Source organism: Rattus norvegicus, chromosome 3 (genome assembly GCF_021556685.1).
Source record: "Rattus norvegicus strain SHRSP/BbbUtx chromosome 3, alternate assembly SHRSP_T2T, whole genome shotgun sequence".
NCBI classification, from domain to species: Eukaryota; Metazoa; Chordata; class Mammalia; order Rodentia; family Muridae; genus Rattus; species Rattus norvegicus.
Genome location: NC_141536.1, coordinates 135595441 through 135619998, shown reverse-complemented (window position 1 = coordinate 135619998; position 24558 = coordinate 135595441). Strand labels below are relative to the sequence as shown.

The window sequence follows — 24558 nt, the reverse complement described above, 5'->3', positions numbered from 1 at the left end:
CTAGAAACAGATCCCAAATTGAAGTTTTGATTTTGCTGATGGTACTGGGTGAGAGGTGAAGCCTGCTCAAATTCTGGGTATTTCTAGAACACATATGACATTATATTCCCCCAAGCCCTTGCTTCAGCACACCAGTGAATGGTATTGGGCAAGTCATCCAGTTTGAGTCACCACACCCTCCTCTGTAAATGGGCATCACTCTATCCCTTTCCCCAGTATGCTATAGTGTGTTCCAAGCAAGTTCATATATTGAAGCTGTTAGGAGTCTGACATTATGGGCAAGGTGGCACATATCTGTAATCCCCACACTTGGAGGTAGAGTCAGGAATATCAAGAGTTCAAAGTCAACCTGTATTACATAGTAACTTCAAGACCAACCTGGATACATGAGGAGCTGTATCCTAAGAGCACTAGCATAAAAGAATGACAACATGAAAGACATCTGGCATTGAGAAAGTCCATGCATTCATCACTATCTTTATCACTGGAATGTGGTAGTTTAGACATTGTGTTAGTAAGCTTTTTGTTACTACAACAAATACCCAGACAGTTTTTTAAAGAGAAACATGGTTCATGTTGAAATTTCCATCACATTTTTGAGTACCTGAAAGAGATATTGGCCAACTTGTTACTCTACCAGGAGAGAAGGCCTAGGGGAACATTCATGCTGAGAAGCGGGAGGGGGGTGGGTTTGGGGGTTCTTTTGCTTCAGGAAGAGAAAAGCCTGCTTGCAGGCATAATAGGTCCCAGGCTGCTCTGAGTGTCCAGTTCCAGGGATGAGATAGGGAAAAGAGGGTATCACTTGCTCCCAAGCTTGTTAGAATTGAGGGGATACACCTTGTCTTCCCTCCCCATTCTTCCAATGTAGCTCTTTGGTAGGAAGTACTGAAGGCTGGAGATGTCCCAGAAGCCCCAGTCCATAATCCAGGGATACTTCAAAGGCTCCTCTTTCAGACAAAAGTACCCATGGGAAGGCTTGTTCTGCTCCTGAGAGCTGCTTCTTTAACTGGCTGATGAGCAAAATGGTCTGACGTCCTTTCGTCTTCTCAGATTTGCTGTCAGCAGCTCTGCTGCTGCTCAGGTCAAGAGCTTGCTTTACCCAGTCCCAAGTGCCGGGGATCTTCCGAAGAGATTCACAGGCTCCCTCAACACCAGGTGGAGAAAGTGTCTTCCAGTATCACTGGAACTGCAGAGATGTACCGGAGAGCAGAATCCAAGGGCACCTCCACAGACCCAGTGCTCACACTAAATGAACCGTTTTTCAGCCTCCTATATGCATCCCTAACTCCAAATGTTACAGCCACAATGCTTGCTCTAAAACCTGAAACTTTTGAATGGTGGCATAACAGGAGCAGGGGTCTTGGTATTGAACACCCTTATGGAAAATATGAGCTTGAAGGTCTCTTATGATGTTATTGCTGTTTTGACAATTTCTTGCTGTGTAGCCCAGGCTAGCCTCAAGGTCATAATGCTCCAGTCAGAGCCTCTTCAGTTCTAAGATTACAAATATGGGCTATCATATCCACCAGAGCAATGACTTTCAAAAAGTGGCCCTAGGCTAGCCCATTCATAGGCCATTCGCATCCCCATCTTCACCACCCCCAGACCTGTGGCATAAAGTGTCAAGGATATCCTGCCACTGATGTCACCAAGGGACTTTGTTGAGGCTCAAATCTGAGAGTGCTAACCTGGGCATAGCAGTGCATGACTGAAATTCTAGCACTTGGCAGGCTGGGATAGGAAGGTTGGCAAAAGCTGGAGGTCACATTGTGAGATTTTGGTAACAACAATAACACCCCAAATGAAACCCAAATGTTCTACTTTACCCTTTCGGGCTTTGCTTTTGGTGGCTGTTCACCTCCTCTAATTGGAGATGAGCATTACAGAGACCATTTCCACAAACCAACCTGGAGTCTCTGGATCACCACGTACCATGTGCTATAAGCACCAAGGCACGGTTGTCAAATACTAAAGTTCTCTGCCAGATACACATAAGATTCAGGACATAGGGAACAAACAAACAAGAAAACAATGAATGTAAGTATCTCAGACTTAAAAAAAATATTGGCTACATGATGACATGATAATATTTTGGATATAGAAGTAAATTACCTGCATTACAGGTAATTTTACCTGTTTATCTTTAAAAATTTGATTTGAAGGTTTATTTTATTTTTGACCCCCCCCCTTGTGTGGAGTGGATATGGGCACATGAGGTACCTAGGACAGAAGAGGATATCAGATTGCCTGGAGTTGGAATTACGGTTGGATATGAACTGCCCAATCAGGGTGCTGGGAATGGTGTCAGGGTCCTCTGAAATAACGATACTGATTCTTAACTACTGAAACATCTCTCTGACACCTCTTCAACTTTTCATGATGTAGCTACGAGAAATTGAAATTCCAATAGTGTTGAAAACTGCATTTCATATTCTAGATTTATACGCTATTTTTCTACTGCAATTTTGCTTAACACAGCAACCCATGTAAACATGGTAGCTGAGAGCCCTGGGCAACATTTTGAATTTAAATGAAAGTTGGAAGACACTAACTCCCCAGAATTTTGGGCTATATTCTACTTGCTCTATCAGAAACATATACCTGTGACTAAGGTGCCAGGCAGGTCCACAATGCGACATTCCTTTTTTTTTTTTTTCATCTTTATTAACTTAGGTATTTCTTATTTACATTTCGATTGTTATTCCCTTTCCTAGTTTCTGGGCCAACATCCCCCTAACCCTTCCCCCTCCCCTTCTATATGGGTGTTCCCCTCCTCATCTTTCCCCCATTACTACCCTCCCCCCAACAATCACGTTCACTGGGGGTTCAGTCTTGGCAGGACCAAGGGCTTTTCCTTCCACTGGTGCTCTTACTAGGATATTCATTGCTACCTATGAGGTTGGAGTCCAGGGTCAGTCCATGTATAGTCTTTGGGTAGTGGCTTAGTCCCTGGAAGCTCTGGTTGGTTGGCACTGTTGTTCATATGGGGGTCTCAAGCCCCTTCAAGCTCTTTCAGTCCTTTCTCTGATTCCTTCAACGGGGGTCCTGTTCTCAGTTCAGTGGTTTAATGATGGCATTCGCCTCTGTATTTGCTGTATTCTGGCTGTGTCTCTCAGGAGAGCAACATTCCTGTTATGAGGGTAGTGAGGACCTTGAAGTTTAGAGTAGAGCTTTTACTGTTTACAGATGTTCTGTTACCGTACCGACCTAAATGCTCACCAACATCTGAGTGGACAAAGAAAACATGCTCTATATGCATGGTGAGTTTTACTCGGCCATAAAGAGGAAAATTATCAATTGCAGAAAATTGAACCAAAGATCACTGTGTTAACTGAATAAATCAGGCTCAGAGAGACAAACACCATGTGTTTTTTATTATATGGGGAATCTATATTTTAAAAGAAAGACATAAACACAGTAGCGGCAGTATTTGGGAAGAATAAGGGGATCAGTTTGCTGAGGGAGGCGCAAGAACAGATTATAATGGGGGGTGTTATGATCAAAGTACATTACAAACATGTAGGGAGATGGAGCAGTGAAACCCTTCTGTTCAGTTACTACTTCTGTAGTTACTACTACCAAACCCTAGAAGATATTAGACCCTCTCTTGCACCTCCCAAACTCCATTGCCTCCTTCTCCTTGTGGGTAGATCTTCCGTTTTTAATGTGGCAATTTACATGTGCATATTCTCACATTGGCTTCCTTCCTGGGACCCAGCATTGATTGCAGGGTGGGCAAGAGTTTCAACTCTGACCAGGGAGGTAAGTGGGCCAGGAAAGGTTTGGCCTTTCTCTCACAGAGCTATGGTGCTTGGAGTTGCTCGACCTGTTTGGGACTGTGACCAATGAGATAGCCAGTAGGCCGAGGATGGAAGGCTAGAGAGGAACTGGAGGGCTTGATAACAGTGAGACATGAAAAATGTTCAACTTAGCTGGTGCCATTGACTTCTGCCTGTGGAAAATGGTGGTCATTCTCATTTCATTATGATTAGTTTTCTTTTTGTTTGCAAAACAAAAAAAAATAGTTTTTGTTTTGGCCCATCACTGACCTCTTCAAGCCCCTGTTTTCTCATCCTAAGAACACTGGAGTTCTTACCTTGTCAAATAAGGCAATATGATAATAATGTTAGAAGATAATTCTGTCACACTGTGGTCCACCCTGTTTAGAAGAAGCGATTCACCTAGCACACACAAAATGCTCAGCACAGAATTCAGAACCTGCATCCTCTCAAACGTAGGTCTCCTGTGTGTGGATTCAGTGTGGATTCAGAGGGAATCTGTGCCCTCAGATTTTCACTGGGAATGTCTGTGTGTTCTGGGAGGTTGGGGTATCCTTTCTCATCATCTTCCCACACAGCTCCAGGAAGAAAATTACGGGGATGTGTGAAGAGTGATTTCAGCACCATGTGAGTTTTGGACATTCAGATTCACAATCAGATGATGTGAGAGGCAGTGCGCGGAACGTGCTGCCTTCCAGTGTTCGGGATGCAATGATCATGTTTAAAAATAGATTCGGAAAAGTTCCTGCAGTTCTGCCTGGAAGCTGGGGGAGCTGAGCAATGGGAGTTTTACTTTGCTCGTATCTAACCCTGCCATTTTCTCTGATTTAGCAGTTTAGTCACTAGCTTATTCCTTACCTCTGCCAGCAACTGAGAAAGGCTGCCTTGACTGCTTGTCCTCCTAGGAAGCTAACCGATTAGGTTATCATAATTTCGGGGCAGTTGGAAGAAAGCTGGGTTAGCACAAGGGCTCAGGGCAGAGCTGACCTGGCCTTCTCCAGCTTCCTTCTCCTACCTCCCTTCCACTCCCTGTAGCTTATGAAGTTCTCTGGAAGATGCCTACACATCAACCTAGAGTAATCCCTAAGCTTGAGAGATCTTTATCTTCGAAGGAGCACATTGCAAGCCTGTTAAACCTTTGCCCTAGTCAATGGATGTTATCTTCATTATCCTTCTCAAAAAATAAATTATCCTTTAGACTTCAGAGATCACATCTCTGTTTCTTAGAGTCCTTGCTGTGCAGATATCACTCAAAAGGTACCTCCGTGCAAAGTTCCTGGTGGCTCAGCTTCAACAGGTGCATAGGCCTCAGATAATGTCTCTCAGGGTGTCCTAGGGTGGAGGGAAACTCTACTTAGGAGAGGACTCTCTACACTATTTGTTGCTCTCTGGGGAGGAACAGAGCCCCACATCCCCTGTCAGACAGTAGAAGCGTCTAAGCATCTTGTCCTAGCCACTTAGAGTAGAGGGAGTCCCCATTCCCACTGTCAAATAGTAGAGACCTCCGTGGTTCTTGTTCCAGTCTTTTGAAATGGGAAGGACTTCCTTTCAGACTGTCCTGCTCACCTCCACCACCGCACTGTCTCGTGATTCGTTAACTTGACACAAAAAGAGTCATCTGGGAAGGGAGAACCATGATTGAGAGAGTGTCCCCACCTTCCTGCCCCAGCTTCCCTGGATGATGGACTACATGCTACAAGATGAAACAAGCCCCCTCCTTCCTCTAGTTTCTACAGATCATGGTGATTTATTACACCAGTGGAAACCCCAACTAAGACAGCCACCATTCTCAGAATGTCCTCCATGTTTGCATCTCAGCATAGCATCTCTCTGTATTGTCCACTTAGCCCAAGCTACCTTGACCTCCCAAGGAATAGCTCTCAATGGTCCATCATATTTTAAGCAAAGAATCCCCAGAGGCCCAAGTTCTGATGAGCAGGCAAGTGAATCTGCTCTGTTCTGATTGGATCCAGACTCCAGGCCTAGTTCAATGAGCTCCGGCCGAGGGGTAAATCCGTGTATCACAGTCTGCTCATCTCGTGTGGCTAAATGAAGCCAGAGACCTGTATGATGAGGACAGGGACACAAAGTCATTGAAGAGTTTCTAAACTAGTACTGATTGCACAAGTGGCAGTGTCCTCATCACTACTAGTCATCTTTGAAATCTTCTTATAAGTCACTCACATTAAGAAAGTCACCAAAGGCCAGACTTAGTGGCATATTCCTGCAATCCGGCACTGGGGAAGTTGGGGCAGCATCCAGGCTGTCTCAAAGAACCGAAAAAGCAGAACAAAACAAAACAAAACAAAAAACAAAAGAAAAAAAGAAAGAAAGAAAGAAAAGAAAAAACCCAACCAAACAAAACGAAACAAAACCCCAAAGTAATGATAAGTAAATAAATAACAATAAAAATAACTGTAGGCAACTGTAATAAAATAGTTCAGCAGAATAAATTTTCAGCCATTAAACCATTTAAAACTATACATGGTACATATTCTGATTCTGAATATTTTCTAAAGGGGTTGGATCTTGGTGGTGGGTGCATTGAAAGCAGTGTTTGACAGCTCCTTTTTTTGCTAATGGCTTGTTGGCTCAGTGTTCTTTGCAAAATGCCAGAGGCAGTTGGTTACCTTGTTACAGAACCGTGTATATAAATGCACCTCAAAAACATAACAAAACAAAATAGAAGAGCGATTGCCAAGCTAATCCAGCAGCTGGGGGTCAGAGGCAAGGCAAACAGTACGAAGGAACATTCTTGGTAGACTTTTCAATTTTGACATTCTGTCTGGATTATTCTCAACCGGGCTTTGGGAGACTTGTAGCTTGACAGGGGTGGGGGTGAGGTTCTGCCAGAGCCCTTGAACAGCCACATGTCAATGGAGGGGTTGGAAACAGGAAGCTGGGTCTTCCTCAGGACCTCACTTTGCATCCGTTCTGGGCAGACCTGTTTTCTCAAGGTCTGCCATAAGAAGAGCTGCCTGAACTCTTGCTGTCTGAGGCTCTACAGAGTTCTCTGAGGGTTGATGAGTCTTTTATAACAGAATGCAAGAGTTAGGAGGGTGAGTCCTTTGGTCAAGAAAGAAAAAAAAAAGGGTCCATGGGTGTGGTGGCATATACCTGTAATGCCAGAATTTGGGAAGTAGAGGCAGGAGGACAGAAGTTCAAGCTCATCCTCAACAACTTGGAGCATTCAAACCAAGGGTTACAAGAGACATTGTCTTCAAACAGGAACAGCAAATAAGCGAAAACAAGCAACCAAACTGAAACAACAAGAACAACAAACAGAAAGATAAAACTCGAAAACTCAGAGAGCACAGACGAGAAGCTCTAGCCACATAATCAGGAGTAGGGTTTAGTTGTGGACGTTTCGGAAACTAGAATTTGATGGGGACTTTTGAGGTTATGGAGTGGAGCCTGTTGCTTTGGCCCTTGTAATTATTTTTGACTCATGTGACCTTTTGCTTTGCTTTCTATAACATAGAGTTATGCACCTCAGCCCTCTTCCTTGGGCTAGTTGTCCTCAAGCGCTTTCATGTGCAATACTGAGCCCTGGCCTTCCTTCTTTAAACATCCAGTGAACTGACTTCTGGATTTGTATTCTAATCAAGGCCTGGAAAGTAGATTTTCTTCTGCCATGTTGTCTCCGCCCATATGACCTTGATTCTCAGTCAGTGGCCTTGTGCCTGTACTCACCATTTCAGGTTAGAGCTCTTGGCTGTTAGTTTATTCATTCATGTATACATTCACTTATTTGTCAGCATCTGTTTTAATAATTCGCGTATGTTAGACTAAGCATTTTGAGATATAAAGGATGAAACAAAGTGCATGTGCTCTGATCTGATTAAGAGGAGTGTCCTCAGTGGTCTCTGTGTTAAAGTCTTAGTCAGTAAGCAGTGGTGCTCTTGGGAAATCCTGCAAGAGGTGGGACCTATTGAGATGTTCTTTGGTCTTTGGAGTTATGCCCTTGGAAGAGTTGGGAAATCCACTTCTCTTCCCTCTCTCTTCTCTGCTTCTTGGCTTACAACGCAACTGATTGCTCAGACATGAGCTCCCCACCATTGCTATCTGCCACCTTTACCATAGGTCAAACACATGGGACTTCCAGACCTTCCAAAACTGTAGGCTTAATTAATCTTCTCACTTCATAAAGTTGTCCAACTTTGGTATTTCATTGTGGTGATAGAAAGTGGACTAGTTTCTTTTCCCCAGACCTCATGAAACACAGCAGAAAAAGACAGGCAAAGTATTAATTTTTCCCTTCACAGTATGATGTAGACCTATGATGGGAAGATGGATCCCCTTCACTGTGGAGCCCAGAAACATTGCAAATCCAAGACTTCTCTCTGTGAATCAAAATAGAGCAAAATAATGACATTATTTGGGAAGCTGACCATTCAACCACGTCAGCTCTTTGAAGTTTGAATGAAAAGTTTCCCTATAGGCTCAAATATTTGAATATTTGCTCCCTTCCTGATGGCAGACTATTTAGGAATGATTAGTGGATGTGGCCTTGTCAGAGGAGGTATATCATTGAGGGTTGGTATTTGAGGCTTCAAAAACTCACACCAAGTCCAAAGTCACTCTCTTTCTGGTTATGGAGCAGAACGTAAGCTCTCAGGTCCTGCTCCAGTTCCTGCCTGTCTGCCTGCTGTCATGATGATCATGGGCTCATCTGCTGAATCTCTAAGCAAGCCTCCAGTTAAATGTTTCTTTTATAAGCTACTTTGGTTGTGGTGTTTCTTCACAGCAATAGAGCAGTAGTCAAGACAAGCTCACACTGCTCCTTTAATTCTCTCCCCTGTTTCTTCCTGTCCCTTTGGGATCCTTAAAGGAGATCACATCCTCTTTGCTGTATAGATAAACCAAATTTTGGGTAGGAGTCTGGGCTGAAGAATCTTTGCCTTGTTCAGATAATTATATCTGCCTAAGAAAATGTTCAAAGAATCCAGGAACCGTCACGCACACCTGTGATCCAACGCTTCAGAGGTTAAGACAGGAGTATTTTAAGTTTGAAGTTCAGCCTTGAATTACATAACAAGACAATGTCAACAACAAAAGCCAGAGCCTGCCTACAGAAATAGTGTGTTCAAGGTTTGATACGTTCTGTCTTCTCTTTGGGCCTTCTAGAAACTAGGCAGAAGATGTGGGCCTAACACCTTCAAAAGCAGCATATGGAGAAGCCCTAGGAGGTGTTTTCACAGTATTAGAAGCTGTTACACCAACAGGTACCAACCCTTGTTTAAATAACACAAAATGCATGGTAAAAACAAATATTTGCTGAGTGGCTGAATTGATGCTCATCTTTCAGAGGCCCTAGAATGGAGTTGCTTTCCTTTACTGCACCATTTTTTAGAAGTACTGAGGGGACTTGGTGAAATGCAGAGTCTGCTGCTGATCTCTGGGGCAAAATGTGGGCCTGAGGCTGGAGATCCAGACTTTCAACACATTTCCCAGATGATTCCAGTTGAGGAACTTGTCTGGATAATGACAAATAGGATCTTGTTTTACAAACTGATTATAAACAGGGACAGGGTTGTGGAGCATGGGGGAATTTGTTTAAACATCAGTGAATACTCATCAGCATAGCGTCTAGAATGCCCACAAAGAAGACAGGGCTCTAGAGTTTATGTTTCTTATAAACAGCACAGTATTGGAAGCTGGAAGGGATATGCTAGTCTCCCGTGTCCCTTCCTCTTTCCCCAGAGATGCCAGAGGAAACCTTACAATCTTCTTGCCCCTATGGCTTTGGTGTACACTCGTAACATGTTTGAAGAACTCAAATGAAACTCTCTGTCTTTGTGGAACGAGGATGTATCATGGTAACACTATTGGTTAATATATGATAAGATGATTGAAATATTTTGCTTTGGAAAAGGAAAGTGCTGGCTAAAATAGAAAAATCGAATTATAATATAACTCAGTTGGCTGAACATTTACACATACATACATACATACATACATACATTCATACATACATACATACATACATACATACACACATACATACATGCAGCCCTGATTTGGTTCACATTGCCACATAAACTGAAAGTGGTGGCACTAATCTTAATTCTGTGCCACAGGAGGCAGAGGTGGGAAGATTAAAAATTGAAGACCACCCTCTTCTCCACAGTGAGTTTGAGATCATTAGGGTATGTGAGAATGGGGGAGGGGATTAATAACTTTCCGGTGAAGATATCTAAAGAAACTACCACCCATACGTCAATTGGGAGCATTAGAACAAACCAACAGACATCCTGTGACAGCCAAGATGATGTCTGCCAGGAGCACAGTTCATGTTGCTGGTTAAATGTACTCCTCAAGTCAATTATTTAAGAAGCATCAGGGAAATTTAAACTGGAGATGCCTGAAATGGAAATTTCTAGCTTCTTTGGAAAGTTAGTTATGACAAACGATGTTTTGCTGAGGCACACAGGTGAAAGGACGTCTTGCTAAAGCGGACACATGAAAGAATGTTTTCCTGAAGCAGACACAGGTGAAAGGATATTTTGATATAGCAAACATGTGAAGGGACCCGTGATGAAGGAGTATAAATATGACCCCACAGACAGCGGATGACAAGTCCTGAGCATTGGTTTGGTTTGCACTGCTTCAGTATTCATTGTTGAGGACATGCATTCACATAGCATTGTTGATCTCCACCAGTGGAAATGCCAGAGAGAAACCACTTGTGAGGTTCCTGTGGCAGCTTGGATAGTGAGCCCAGAGGTTTCTTCAGAATCAAACTACAGCTTCTGGTTTGTGCCTGGTGTCTGCCTGCCAAAAGGACTAGACTATAGCTGCTAGGTCTCTTACTTGGTGTTTGCTACAAGACTAAACTGATGTAAAAGAAGATTGAGTTTGCCCCTAAAAAACTATTGCTGAAAAGGTCCACTTCCCCCATATCCTAATAACTTTTCTCTTTCACTACCTCTGCTGGGTGGTGGGCTAGAGGAGAGGTTGGACGGTTGCAAAATATTTATGCCAACAGATGCCATACAAAATTAGTAAGCAATACTCCTTAAAAATATCAAAATCAAGCCACATTGCTTGTGGTACCACCACTTGGGAGCCAGAGGCAGGAGGATTGTGAGTTTGAGGCCACATATCAAAATCCTATTGTGAAACAAACAAAAAAAAAAATGAACAAAGAACCCAAACTATCAAAGTCAAGAAACACAAAGAGGGTGCTGTTTTAGTCCAGATATTCAAGAGCCGACAACTCAGTAGTGTGTAGCTACGGGTTGGATGCTGGATGAGGTAAGTCCTATGAAGGTATCATTAGGACAACTGACAGAAGTTAAATGTGGCCTGTGGATTTGATAATGTTATTGTTTAATGTGAACTTTTCTGATTTTGATTATTGTACTAAGTATGGGAGAGATATGGAAGAGAATGTCCTTGCTCTTAAGAAAAATCAACTAAAATATTTAGGGAGTAAGTGAGCCGGGACATCTGCAGCCTACTCTCAAATAGCTTAAACAGAAAGGGGAGTCAGGGAGAATAAAGATGAAACAAGCATTAACAACTGGTGGCCTAGGAGAAGGGTACATGGAGAGTCTTGGGGTTATTGTTACAACTTTTTCTTCCTATGGCAACTCACTCAGAATCATGCCTAGATTTGTGGAATGAATATTCAAGCTATAGACATTGCTTTCTAGCAATGAAACTGTGAGTGGCATTTCTTTCTCCTTTTAAAATCTGTTTCTCCCAAAATATTTTGTGGTAAACAAAATTTATTCTTGAAACTAGAGACCTATGCAACTAGAGACTCTTTCTACAAATGTAGAGATGGTGAAGGGACACCGGAGCTGGTGCCGTACACTGTCCCACCAGGTCCTCACAACCTATTCACATTAGCCACTGTAGTGACTGAAATCAGGGGTTCAGCCTGGGGATCTGTCATTCCCTCTTCTTTCTACTGACTGAAAGACACCCTGTTTTGTTGTTGTTAGATTTGGAATTGCTTAGAGACAGAAACACAGGAGAACTATCTAAATTATCCCAGGATAATAAATATACAGTTGTCCCCTAAATCATAAAGTGACTAGTTCCAAGAACTGATCGGTATTTGATGCCCATGGACAGTTGAGTCTCTCCCACAAAATCTGGTGCGGTGTATTCATATGGCATCCTATCGACTTTCTCCTGTACACACTAAATCATCATCTGGGGACAGGTGTGATGATACACTCCTGCATTCCAGCACTCAGGGAATTTCAAGCTTGAGAGACACCCTGGATTATGTAGTAAAATGAGAGTATCTTTTTTTTTTCTTTTTTCTCGGAGCTGGGGACCGAACCCAGGTCCTTGCGCTTGCTAGGCAAGTGCTCTACCACTGAGCTAAATCCCCAACCCCAAATGAGAGTATCTTAAAGCAAAAACAAGACTCTAGATTGCTTACAACACTTACCACAATGCAAATGCTCTAAATAGTTATAATATATTGTTTAGGGAAATTTGATAAAGACAAAATCAAAGTCTGTGCATATTCACCATGAAGGTATTTTTCTTAGACATTTCCCAATCATGGTTTGTGAAATCTGAAGCTTCAGAATCCATGACTATAAAGGATCAACTGCTCTCAGATGGTGTGAGAAACCTCTTTATTTATTCAACTCTTCAGGGATATGCTGGCTGCTATTGCCCCCTTGCATACCATCTTGGATGCTCTTATTTTTATAGACTTCAGTATAACCATAGTGTCTATTTTGCAGCTAGAACTAGCCTGTTTCTTACGGAACAATTACACTTTCTCCTTTGGTGTCACGAGTAAAGCAGTGGGATGCTGGGGAGGCACCAAGTTCCCTTCCTTTCTGTTTCCTGTCCTGCCAAGAGTGTGCATCATAGAGATAGCTATCTTTTCTCAGCATCTTGCTATTGTTACTGGGTATAGATCTGGACAATACTTTGTAGAGGCCATGTACTTGAGATAATGGGTGTTATTCTAATGATCTTCCCCTTCTGTGGATGTGGTTGCTAACATGACATATACAGATTATGCAGAGCTAAACACAATGAAACAAGTCTGAACATACAAACGACAGTGTCCTGAAATCCCTGAGTGAATACAGAGGGCTTCCAAGGACATCAGATGGGCAGATCACTGCCAGGGCTCTTCTTTTAAACAATAGGTAGTGAGCCAGAGGAAATGCCTTCAGAAAATCTTGCTGCTCAGCTACGACGCCCTGTTCTGTTTTAAACAGCAATGGGAGGCTCTCCCCTGTCACAAACCAAGGGGAAACCAGGGTAGACTGCTACCATCACTTGTTTCTAGGATTTTGAGTTTTGCTTTGCTTTGTCTTTATCATCAGCTTTGGGATTTGCCAGCTAATCAACAGACTCCCTACATGCTATTCATAACACCTGCCAGGTCAGGATGGTCCCAGTTCCTCATGTTGCTTCCTAGGAACTTGGAAGTAGCCAAAACTTCATCCAATTCATATGGGACTTACAGACAAGGATAAATGACCTGTGAGGTCAGAGGCTCAAACTTCACCCTCAACATGTCAGCCCATTAAAAGACATGCAGCTTGACTGTGCATTCAAGGGCCACTGATGACATCACTTCCCCTTATTCTTCAAGTCTCATTCCATCACATTTGGTTCCTTCACAACTCATCCTACACTCTGTCCCCAGGAAGGTGAAATTGGGACTTAGGGTTTTTGCCTCATCATGCTTGGCTGCCTTGTAAATAAACTCTTATTGGGAAATGTTGACAACTGAAAAAACAGACCTCCTTTGGTAACCATTAGATATCTTTGATGCAGAATTATTATGAGTATTATTTTTTGGAGCTGTATTTATCAGTCCTTTGAAAATGTGGTATGTATGTACAATGGGAAGTTAGTTAACTGCAAAAAATATGAAATAGTAAAATTTTCAGGAAACTGGGCATATCTGGAAAGTATTATATTAAGCCAGGTAATTCAGACTCAGAAGGACCCTTAGGTTTGGATTCTAGCTTACAGTGTTTACATGTGTTTTCAGAAATGGGGTGAGTGTGGTTATAGGCTATGAAACCAGAAAGGAGAACATAAGATGCGGAGTAAGGAGGAGGTGTTGAGAAAGGAAAGGAGGGCATTGGGACAGAACAGACACATAAGAAGGAAGAGGACTATGATGGGTAACTGTCACGGGATGGAGGAAACCTGGAGGAAGATAAACAAACACAAAATTTGAAAACACCATAATGAAACCCAATACTGTACATGTTAATTAAAAATATTTTAAATAAAAATAAACAAATCAGATTGAACTAATTTTCCATAACACTGTGGACACACTCACTAGAAAACTCTAGAAAATGCCAACTATTCAATGCACTCTGTTTGATAGTTGTTTCTTATAACTTCTCCCTAAACACAATAATATAACTGTCATTAACCTGAGAGTTGCATGAAAGATCTGGTTTAAAGCTTTCCTTGTTGCTGAGCACTTTTTTTTCTAAAAACTCCTAAGGAATTAAATAGTTACAGATCTCAGTCCTCCATAATTTTCTTTGTAGAACTGGGGTTGACAATTTCTGTGGACTAGATGAACCTGCCACAAGCAACTTGAGAAATGTGCTTTGTCATGTCTACAGCCAGCAACCTAGCCAATGAGAGGGGTCAAGAGGGGGTGTTTTAAGAAACGCAGACCCTTAGGCCCCAGCCTGGGACTTCTGTTATAGTTATTGAATGTGTGTATGAGGTGTTTGTTCTAGTCACAACTGCTGTGTCACAAGTTACCTAGTGTGACAAAGTACACAGTTGGCAACCTATGCTTTTCTCCATCTTCCTTCTGTAACAATAGCTCAGCTTCTACCCTTTCTGCTTCAGTTCCTCATGTCCAAAGTAGATGATTGTAGAGAGGCATTCTCAGGTTGTAGCAAATACCAATCCACACCTATAACCTCTTGTCTTGTGCCCGAAGGATAACACTCTAGTTATCATGTAGGCCACAATGTTGATGCTGCTAGTGACTCTAAGACAATTATCTATTTCCAGCAATCAGTATTCTCTGCAGCATCATTCCTTAGACATTCCCCTAGTCTCACCTTTAGGAGGGCCACTGTGTGGGCCACAAACTACAGAGATAGGGTTGGCGACTAGGTAGTAATCTGGATGTGGGCATCTAGTTGTCTGGCTGCCATGACTGGTTAATGTCATGTTCCTTTTATGCGGTCTAGGATATTGCATCTTTGGTTTGTCTGATGTGTTGGGTGAGATTCCAGGCCTGGTTTTATGATGTGGTCTTGAGCTACCTATTGTATTAATTTTGTTTCTGATTTAGGCTATTGGGGTCATAGGTGGTAGGATTTTGTCTCTCACTATTTGGGGCAGACAGAGGCTGTGCACTTGCAGAAACAGGGTGTAGACATTCTATCTCCATATGTCCTAGTTAGGGTTTTACTTATGAAAAGACACCATGACCAATACAAGTCTTATAAAGGACAACATTTAACATTGTCCTTCACAGGCTTACAGGTTCAGAGGTTCAGTACATTATCATCAATGTGGGAGCATGGCAGCAGCCAGGCAGGCATGGTGCAGGCAGAATGAGAGTTCTGCATCTTCATCTGAAGTCTGCTAGCAGAATACTGGTTTCTAGGCAACTATGATGAGGGTCTTAAAGTCCACACCCACAGTGACACACATATTCCAACAGGGTCACACCTTCTAATAGTGGCATTTCCTGGGCTGATTTCATACAAACCATCACACCATATTTGTACTACAAATGGAGCAAGTTATTATTTTATAAAATGGAGTCACTTATGGAAACACCCAACTCAAAAACTATTGCTGTATACAAGTGTAATTTAAAGTGGACTGGTTTCTGCTGCCTAGCTCAGAAGGGCTCAAGCACAAAGAGAATGACTCATTTGCTTCCTGGAGTGACCTATTCTGATGCCATTTGTACTCTCAAGGGTCCCAGGGTCACAATGAAGAAACACTTCTATTAAGTGTCCCTTCTTCCTCGCTAGCACTCTATCATTGCCACCCCTCTTCCCTCTGCTCTTCCTGGAGTTCTAGATGAACCAGAATCCTCCTAAGCCAACTTTTAGTCAATCTAGCCTCAAAGATACCCTTAGAGAGACAGGATTCACAGGCATAGTCTCCTTCCAGGGATGGTAGAAGCCCAGAGTGCTAGGACAAAAGCAGAGAATGCAATAGCACCCGTAGACCACAGAGGTTGCCAGTGGGTTTATACACCAGATCAGTTCTCCATTTCACAATATACAATGACTAAGGCTTTAGGACACACACGCAAGCGTCTCGTTTTCCAGAGGGCAACCACCTCTGCCCACAGGATTTACTAAAACTGAAAAGTCACTTATTTGTCTGTTAAAATTCAACTGGGAATCCTGAATTTAGATGAGGCACTTGTACTTCTGAGACCCTGTTAAGTCTGATTTGACTTGGTTGGTTGGGAGCTTGGAAAAGCATCCTTCATTTCCTCTTCTCTTCATTTCTTCTCCTTCTTTAGGAAGGCTACTTCTAGCACTCTTAATTACATGGAGAAGTCCTACCAAGCAGTGAAGAAGGTGAAAAAGATGCCAACTTTAGATTTTTAGAACCTAGAACCTCTAACGATCTTTGTAATGCCTTTCCTTTGACTTTAGTTATGTCAATTAATACAAATCATATGCCTTACTGTAACTATATGTCTAGGGTCTTTACCTTGCTTGAGGCAGAGAGAAGGAAAGGAGACACTTAACGAGTATCCCTGAGTAACCTTCCTTTTTTCCTCTCTGTAAGTGCCCTTTGCTACAGCAAGTCTTCTGAAGGTGGTCTGTGAGGAATGTCTTCCTGTCCCTCTTTCGAATTGCTGGCTCTTGAATAAATCCATGTTCTACCTAACAACTCTCATTTTCCTTTCCTTTCCTTTTTTTTTAAGAAGTAAAACCAATTTTATTTGCTTCTAAGCCAAAGGTAAGGAAGGAGATAGAAAAAGATTTTTTAAAAATACATAATATTAAGGGCAACCGATCATTTAATGGTAACCTCAAAATACAAAGAGAGGACATGCTGGGGTCCACACAGTCAGACTTACAACTCTCCTTTTCCAAATATTAGCCTTTAAGGCCTTAGTTGGTGTAACAGAGGCAACAATAACAACAGTAGGCATGGCAATAGCGCTGCAGTAGAGGCAGTGCACGTCAGCCAGAACAGAATAATTGTGCTAATAGCCATATCCACTCTAGTGATGTGACATCTACAGTAAGACAGCTGTCGGAAGCAGTAGCATTGGAAGTATGTATAACATTAGAGGTACTGCTGATGACAATGGGAAGCTAACTCATGGCCTCTGTGTCCTCCACATCACACAGTGTTCTAAACAGATTCCAATCGTAACTTAGTTGATTGCCCAATGCCTCCTTCCGGCAGTGGTGGGTATTATTATGATCCACACTTTCCAGCTGAGGAAACCCAAGACACTCAGCAGTGGAGTGATTCTTTCAAGACCACACAGTCGAATAGTGTGATGGACTTGAAACTCAGACAACTAGGGTTCATAGTTTCACCCACCACACTAATTATACATTATGTAGCAATCTCCCAGAAAACTCGGACTATGTGATTTTCCAGAAAAGTGGAATCATTTCCTGTCCAAAGCTAGGAGGCTTCTGGAACTTCCCCAGTATGGCTGTTCCTCAACTCTGGTCCTGCCTACTATAATTTAGATAGGCTTGCTTTCCCTTCCTTCGCGAAATTGCCATGAAAGCCTGTTAAGAACCCCTGTACAGACAGTGTTGGGCTCCAAGTTGAAGAAAGGGGCTCATTCTGATCAGGGACATAGAGGAGGCCTCTGCGTCCTGCTGTGAGTAAGCAACTTGCTAGTCAAGGGACATTTGTGTTGTTCTAGGTGCTCTGCAGAATGCTTTGTCCCACTAGGTAAAAAAACTCTAAAGCCAACTTTTACTCAACCTAGCCTCAACAATGCCCTTAGAGAGACAGGATTCACAGGCATAGTCTCCTTCCAGGGATGGACAGAGTGCTAGGACAAAAGCAGAGAATGCAATAGCACCCATAGGCCACAGAGGTTGCCAGTGGGTTTATACACCAGATCAGGTCTCTATTTCACAATGACGAAGGTCATAGGTTGTCTGGTCATTCAGCACTGCTGTGAATTCTTTGTTTCCTGTTAAACTGAAGAGTAGGAGCCTCAGGAACATGGTCCAAGGGGTCTCTGGTCCTCTCTAAGCACCAGACTTTTGTTTACAGCTCTCTGAGTCACAGAACAGGCTTACAATGGCTGCCTCAAAACCACACTGAGTGGGTAGTGGTTTCAACTGAGAACTGTTCCCCAGCATAAAAGAAATAAATGCATAGAACTGATCTAGGTTTGATTTTAGGATGAAACATCTACCAGGTATTACTTTGACTTTGAAACTGTAATTTTCCCTTTCTAAGTTATGTGTCATCTTCAGAAAAATGGGGGCCTGGGCCTGGCCCGTGCCATCAGAAAGAATAAACCCCATGTTACGATTTGCTTTCTCCCTAGCTTGAAAAACCAAATGTCAAAGTTTAGAGTGACTGAAGTGGCTTAGGAAAGGTGAAATCTGAGAAGACATTTCAGAAAACGAGATCCTGGTTCTGTGTTTAAGCCTTGCTACCTCTCTGGCAGAGCCCTGAGCTATACATAGGGGTGCAGGTCGCAAGCATCCCCAGGTCACCATCATTTTAAAACAAAGAGCGTTAGCACTCTTCAAAGACTAACTGACTCCTCCCTCACTCTGGTCACAGTGCCAAACACAGTAGCAAATTCTCAATACATGAAGAACAAGGAAAATGACAGCCGAGAGCAGTGCCAGTGCCTGCTCTGGAATTACAGTCATGGGGGTGTTGAGGTATTGCTCAGGCTACACTCCACACCATAATGGAAAAGACGCTCCTAGTGGAAAATGCAGAATTTCTAGTGGAGAAATGGCAAAGAGGAGAGAGAGAAGTTTTAGAAATAATACAATGTCTGGAACAAAGTACTTAGTATAATGGCAGGCACTCAGCAAATCAGGCAGATATTAAAGCAATATAGGATAAAACATTCAATTTTATCCCGACTGAACTGTAGCAGCCAAGAGTACACTTCCAGACGCACATAAAAGTCGTTCAGATGTCTGTGGTTAGGAAGAAGAATTTATCTATTTATTTATTTTTTAATTTAATTTTATTTGGTGAGGCTGAATTCTCCCTGCATGATTTTTGGAAGAACACTCAGCAGCTGACCCTATCTTTCTGCAGGTAAAGCCACTAAGTCGAGTGATGAGGCATGAGGATGGTAGAGATTAAAAAGTTGTCAATCAGCTCAGAGTACTGGGAGGGAGGGAGAGAGGTGCGAGCTGAAATCCCAGCACACTTACAGATTTTATTTTTCAGCACACACCCAGCTATCAAACCCAAACCAAAGGTATCAGATCCTGAATGCTAGCCCTGTGCTCTGCTGCTGAGTAAAGCCCCCAGGCTACCATGGCAGTGATTTAACAGAAGAGGTCTTTCAGCAGGGATCCTGGAGTGGGGATGTATCACTCCCTCCACTGCCCAGGAGACCAAAACACTACTTTCCTGGATATTTCATCAACTTGGACTTGTTGTCCCCTGGCCTTTGTAATGTGGGGGTTCAGAGTTCCTCTACTGTACCAGTGTGGTGGGCGCCCTGGGGATTTCTCTTTCAGAAGCTGTTTTGAGTAGATTTCGGGCTGTTTTGGAGTTACATGAATGAGGTCTGGAGAGAGAGCCCAAGGGTAACATCTAGGGGTCATTATACGATGGACTGTCATCAGCAGCTGAGGACAGGCTCCAATCTGAGTAACAGAGCCTCAGAAGGTATACACTGACTTTGGGTTCTGCAGCTACCAAGCGCAAGCATCTCAGAAGACACTGTGGATCTTTGCTCCTCCCAGATCTGTAAGTTTGGCAACCCTGTTGTCTTCATGAGCCCCGCTCCCAACAGTGCTGGCCATGATAACCTGCTGCCCCCTGGTGGTTCGTGAGGTAAGGATTCCTGGAGGGCACCATCTCAAGGTTGTCTTACTGATGAAAGACTTTGCTTTAACTCCAGATAATTTGTAACTGAAGACTGAAAACAAGATATCTATTATTTGGCTCTCTTTTGAGCCAAGAACCCGCGGGGCTTCTCAAAGATCTAACTGTGACCTGGACCTGCACAGTCTTCTTCATCACTTTGGCTATTGGAAGGAACCATTGATAACTGTATCCTAAGCTTCCTGAACAACTGAAGAATATCCTAGCCAAGCCAGCCCTCTCCCACCACAGGACCTTTGCATATTTTACTCCAGACACTTCAGTTTCTTAAGCTCACACCCACATGCTACTTCCAACTGTCATTTCCTGTTTCCACGCAAGTGAAACGCTTTGTCATCCTCCAGATGAGGCTAGACCTACCTTCTGCTCCTTGAGTTAGGATGACTCAATGCTAACTACTGACGTGATTGGACGTGATTGCATACTTACAGACTTTGACTGTGACAGCAGGAAGCTTGGTGTTCATTGTTCTGTTCACCAGGGTGAGCATAGAGTAGTCAGTCATCAAAGGAGTGCTAGAGAGAGCAGCTCCCAGCTTTTAATGAGCTCATTAGCGTCTTAGTTTATCAGGATTTCTAACAGACTGGCTAGAAAGGAGTTTGTGATCCAGAGGTGTGTGTAATGAGGGTCATGTGAATGGCAGTCAACTGAGTCATTTTACAGTTTTGAATAAGATACTATAAGTTTAATAAATTCTGATTTTTCTGGCTGGGCCTCAGAGTATAGACCTGAAATACCAGCTACTCAGAAGGTTGAGGTAGAAGGATCATAAGTTTGGGGTACTAAGTTAAAAACCAGCCTTGACAGAATGATGTTTTCTTTGTCCCTAACAAAAAAAAGTGATTTAAAAAAAGGCAGAGGGTATAGATCAATGGTAAAGAACCTTTGTAATGTGTGTCAGGTTCTAGAGTCAATCCCTATATTCAATTAAAATCCAGATTTTCCTTCAGAACTATTTTCTTATTAGCCTCATATTTGAATTCATTATTTGGTACTCTTTGCTGAGCACATGTTGAACCATATTAATATTACCATCATTGAGACAAAGAGAAAGTGGATTGGGTATCAGCTGAGACACACACACACACACACACAAAATACAAAAGTAAAAGCATTAGGTAAAACTGATAAATTCTGAAATGTTTCATAGCCTTAGGACATGTTCTTCAGGAAGTAGGATGCTATTCCCAGGTCTGAATAGCCAATGCTAGCTGTGGTTGGACTATTCAGATGAGCTATTTATTCCAGTTAGTTATCATATATGATAAATCAATTTCAAATGTTTGTGGCTTAAGGCAGTGACAGTTTGTTCCTCTTCTTGATACTGCAGATTGGCTTAGCTCAGCTGGGTGGTATGCCTCCTCTTCCTGGCACTGGAGCATCGAAAGAGAGGATGGGACAGTGAATAAGCTTTCCAAGACCTTCTGCCAACAGATAGCTAAGCACACAAGACTGACGGGATGACAGCCCTTATCAGTGATAAAAGCCATTCCTGTCACTAGGAGAGCCAGCACCTTTCCTAACAGCCTCCTTAAGCCTTGCCATCTGTCACCACCTCACTCCCAGCTTCTGCTGACCTTGTCCATGGATTTGGATGGGAGATGGGGAGGGGTCTGAGGAAGGCTGTTGTACATTTATGCCTTAAATGTTTATCTTCTGGGAATGAAATGGCAGTGTTAGATAAAACTTTGTTTATGTAACACAAACGTGAGAGGCAGACAGCTGGCTTGGGTGGAGATGCTTGCCAGCCTCAGTTTTTCTCACAGCACTACTCTCTTGACTCAGGAAACTAAGGATCCTCATAGCACATGCTTCATCATTTTCCTTTGAGAACAAACAAATGGAAAGATTCTCCTAAATCCAAATGTATGTTAGACCAGCCTTTAAGGATTGCCACATAAAAAAGTCATAGGCCACAAATGGGGTGACTGCAGTCATGAGAGAATTCATCTTCAATGGACTTCAGATAGGCACACTTAATTACCAAGCAAAGAACCCATGAGGGATGGATTGTGAATGAGGGACATGAAGAACATTCTTTCTTTGTTTTTTTCTTTTTTTTCTTTTTGTCCTAGCATCTCTTAGAAGACTCCAGCATTGGCTTGTCAATATGAATGTGATCCAGATCCCTGGTGTATAGTAATGGAAACACAGGACCGTCAAATATGGAAGAAAGCCTCCAAGTTAGGAACATTTACCAGAAAGTGGGGGATGTTGCATAGCCGGTTTATTCTAGACATAATCGGTGCAAATACAATATTTGCCACCATCTTCCCCAGTCTCACCACAACTTAGCAAGCTATCATAAGCAGTCATCTCTTCCCTTTCTAGAGAGATTAAGTACTTACTGGGAGAATCTCCTAGCTATACCATGGCAAAGCCTGGTTTTGAGGTCCGAGGCTTCAACAGTCTATGGGGCCATAGTCCCAAGTTCCCCTTGGCATCAGGCAATGACATACATGGGTGACATGTGGCAACAGGGGGACAATGGCAGTGTGAGGGATCTTAGCCACTTTCCATCTAAAAGAAGAACTGCTTTCCCACCCTATCTGAATGTAGTTTTGTGGTAATGATCTGGCTTCATTTTGCCAGATCTTCCAATTTTATAAAAATTCTTGCCTGATGAGAAATCTTTGGCAATGCTTTGAAAAGTGTTCATGGTAAACAAAACATTTTTTTCCTGGGGGTAATGCATCTCATGGGATATATAACATTTGTTTTTCCATCTTGTGTCTTTGTAGAAGGGAGGGCTGGGCTGGAGTGGTGATGAGGGAGGGGAAACTGTCAGGGCCCTGTGCCCTGGGTTCTCAGCTCTGTAGATCCTGGGACAGATCCCATCAATTTCTTTTAAAGAGAAAAAAAAATGACAGTAAATCTCAGTAACCTGGAAGGCTGACGCTTGGTGCTCTAAGCCAGCCCACCTCCTCCTTCAGCCCAGCTGCCACAAGGGTTCTTCACAGGACACTCACTCTGTCAGCCCATTTGGGGAGTTCATGGCCAAGTTTATGCTTTCCTCAGAGAGGAGTGCAGTTGATATCTAATCTCTGCTGTCCTCAGCCCGTCTGTGTTCTGTCACGTTTTCCCTGGGAAAGACGGGATGACAGCGTGAATCCTTAATCTTATCTGCAGCTGTCATCTTTGAATAGTTAAACTAGTGTCTTCATTATTCAAGAGGTCCCAAATGCTGGGTGATACCTCCCAAGCCCCTGTCCATCATTCTCAGTGATTTCATCCATCTGCTTCCCCATAGGCAATGAGAGAGGCCTCCTTATAGTTGTCTTTACTGAGAAAGTCTGTCTTGCCCTCATAGAAGAAACCTCTGATGTCCCCTAGATGTGCCTGAATGATCTCCCAAAGAGTTAAGTTCAAGGTCACTGCTTCTTCCACAAGCATTGACGCAGTTTCATCAGACATCAGACACAACCAAACAATATATACCTCTGTCCTTCACACCAGACTGTTGGTCACTACTGCCTGTTGTGCCCTGCCCTGTCCTGCTTTGAGCCTGTGCCGAACAAGTGTTCATATGGAGGATGAGGAAGGGCGTCCTTCAAGCATGTATTCTTATGACAATTCCTAGCTATGTCTGGGAGCTCATTCTGTCTCAGAAACAAAGTAAAAACAAATAAGACCAGGGCAACCTGACGATAGTAGAAAGCAGGACTTAGAAGAACACAGATAGGACTCATCACATCCACGCCTTTTATCTTGTGCAAACACTCAGAGGGAGTAAAAGAAGATTTCACTCCCATCTTACTTGACAAGACTAAATGTGGATAGGTTATTTAACTTCTGCTAGAATAGCTCTTAAGAAGGTGTGGGAAGCTAAAGGGATTTACAGTCCACGTACTCTCTGCTATGTAAGAAAACTCATCTTAACCTACTGAAAGTGACATCATTGTGACCTAGAAGCCCTGCTTTTCAGCTAGGTTCTTGTGAGCTGTTATCCCTCCTTTCTCTTCTGTCCTCCTGACAGACATAGTTGATGCTTCTGAGTTCTGTCTCCACCAGCCCCTCACACATAGTTCTTAAGGTCTTGCCTTCCAGAGTGTCCATGTCTTTTACCTTGGCTTGTTGCCAGGGCTCTGAAATCTGGCGCTCCCTCACCAAGGTCCATGGCGACATCTTTGATGCTGTCCAACATGCTTCAGATAATACTTGGTGTCATCTCCAGGGAGTTATAGCTTTTGGAAAATACATCCAGATAATTCTACTCTCCTGCAGTCACACACTCTCTTCTGACACAGCTTCCTGTGGTGTGAGAAAATGTGGAGCTTTGGGAGGAATCAATAGGGGGGAATATCAGCTGAAATTCATGAGTCAATGTCTCCACACCATAGCTCTCAACTATGATCAACCAGTGACTCTGATCATCAGTAATACCTAGATAGTCAGCACAGATTGAAGAGGAGAGAAATAGCAAACTGATGTGAACCTAGAAGATTCCGGAGCTTTGAATCTTATGCTGCGGTAAGCACTGAAGAGTATTCTGGCTCCAGGAAATGTCTCCTAAGTCAAGTCAAGGCTTTTGGTCATTGCTACCACAAGTGACCAAAAGACACCAATTTCCAGGACATGGAATTCATATGTATGCATGTATGTATGTATGTATGTATGTATGTATGTATGTATGTATGTATGTATGAAGTTATTGTGATGCAGTAAAGCTCAGGGACTTGTGCATATTCCTGCTGGGGTTCAGGTTCCTGCTCTAAGGGAAGAAGTGTCACACACAGGAGGTCATGCTAAGGCT

General features: G+C 42.9%; 1 long non-coding RNA gene across 1 annotated transcript in view; it reads right to left on the bottom strand.

Annotated features, from left to right (window-relative positions):
* Positions 1–3347: 3347 nt before the first annotated feature.
* The window catches only part of LOC120101462 (uncharacterized), a 314162-nt gene continuing 292951 nt past the window's right edge, over positions 3348–24558 (bottom strand). The window contains exon 4 of the long non-coding RNA XR_015684677.1: positions 3348–5842. This is a non-coding gene — a long non-coding RNA (uncharacterized LOC120101462). The remainder of the gene's footprint in view (positions 5843–24558) is intronic.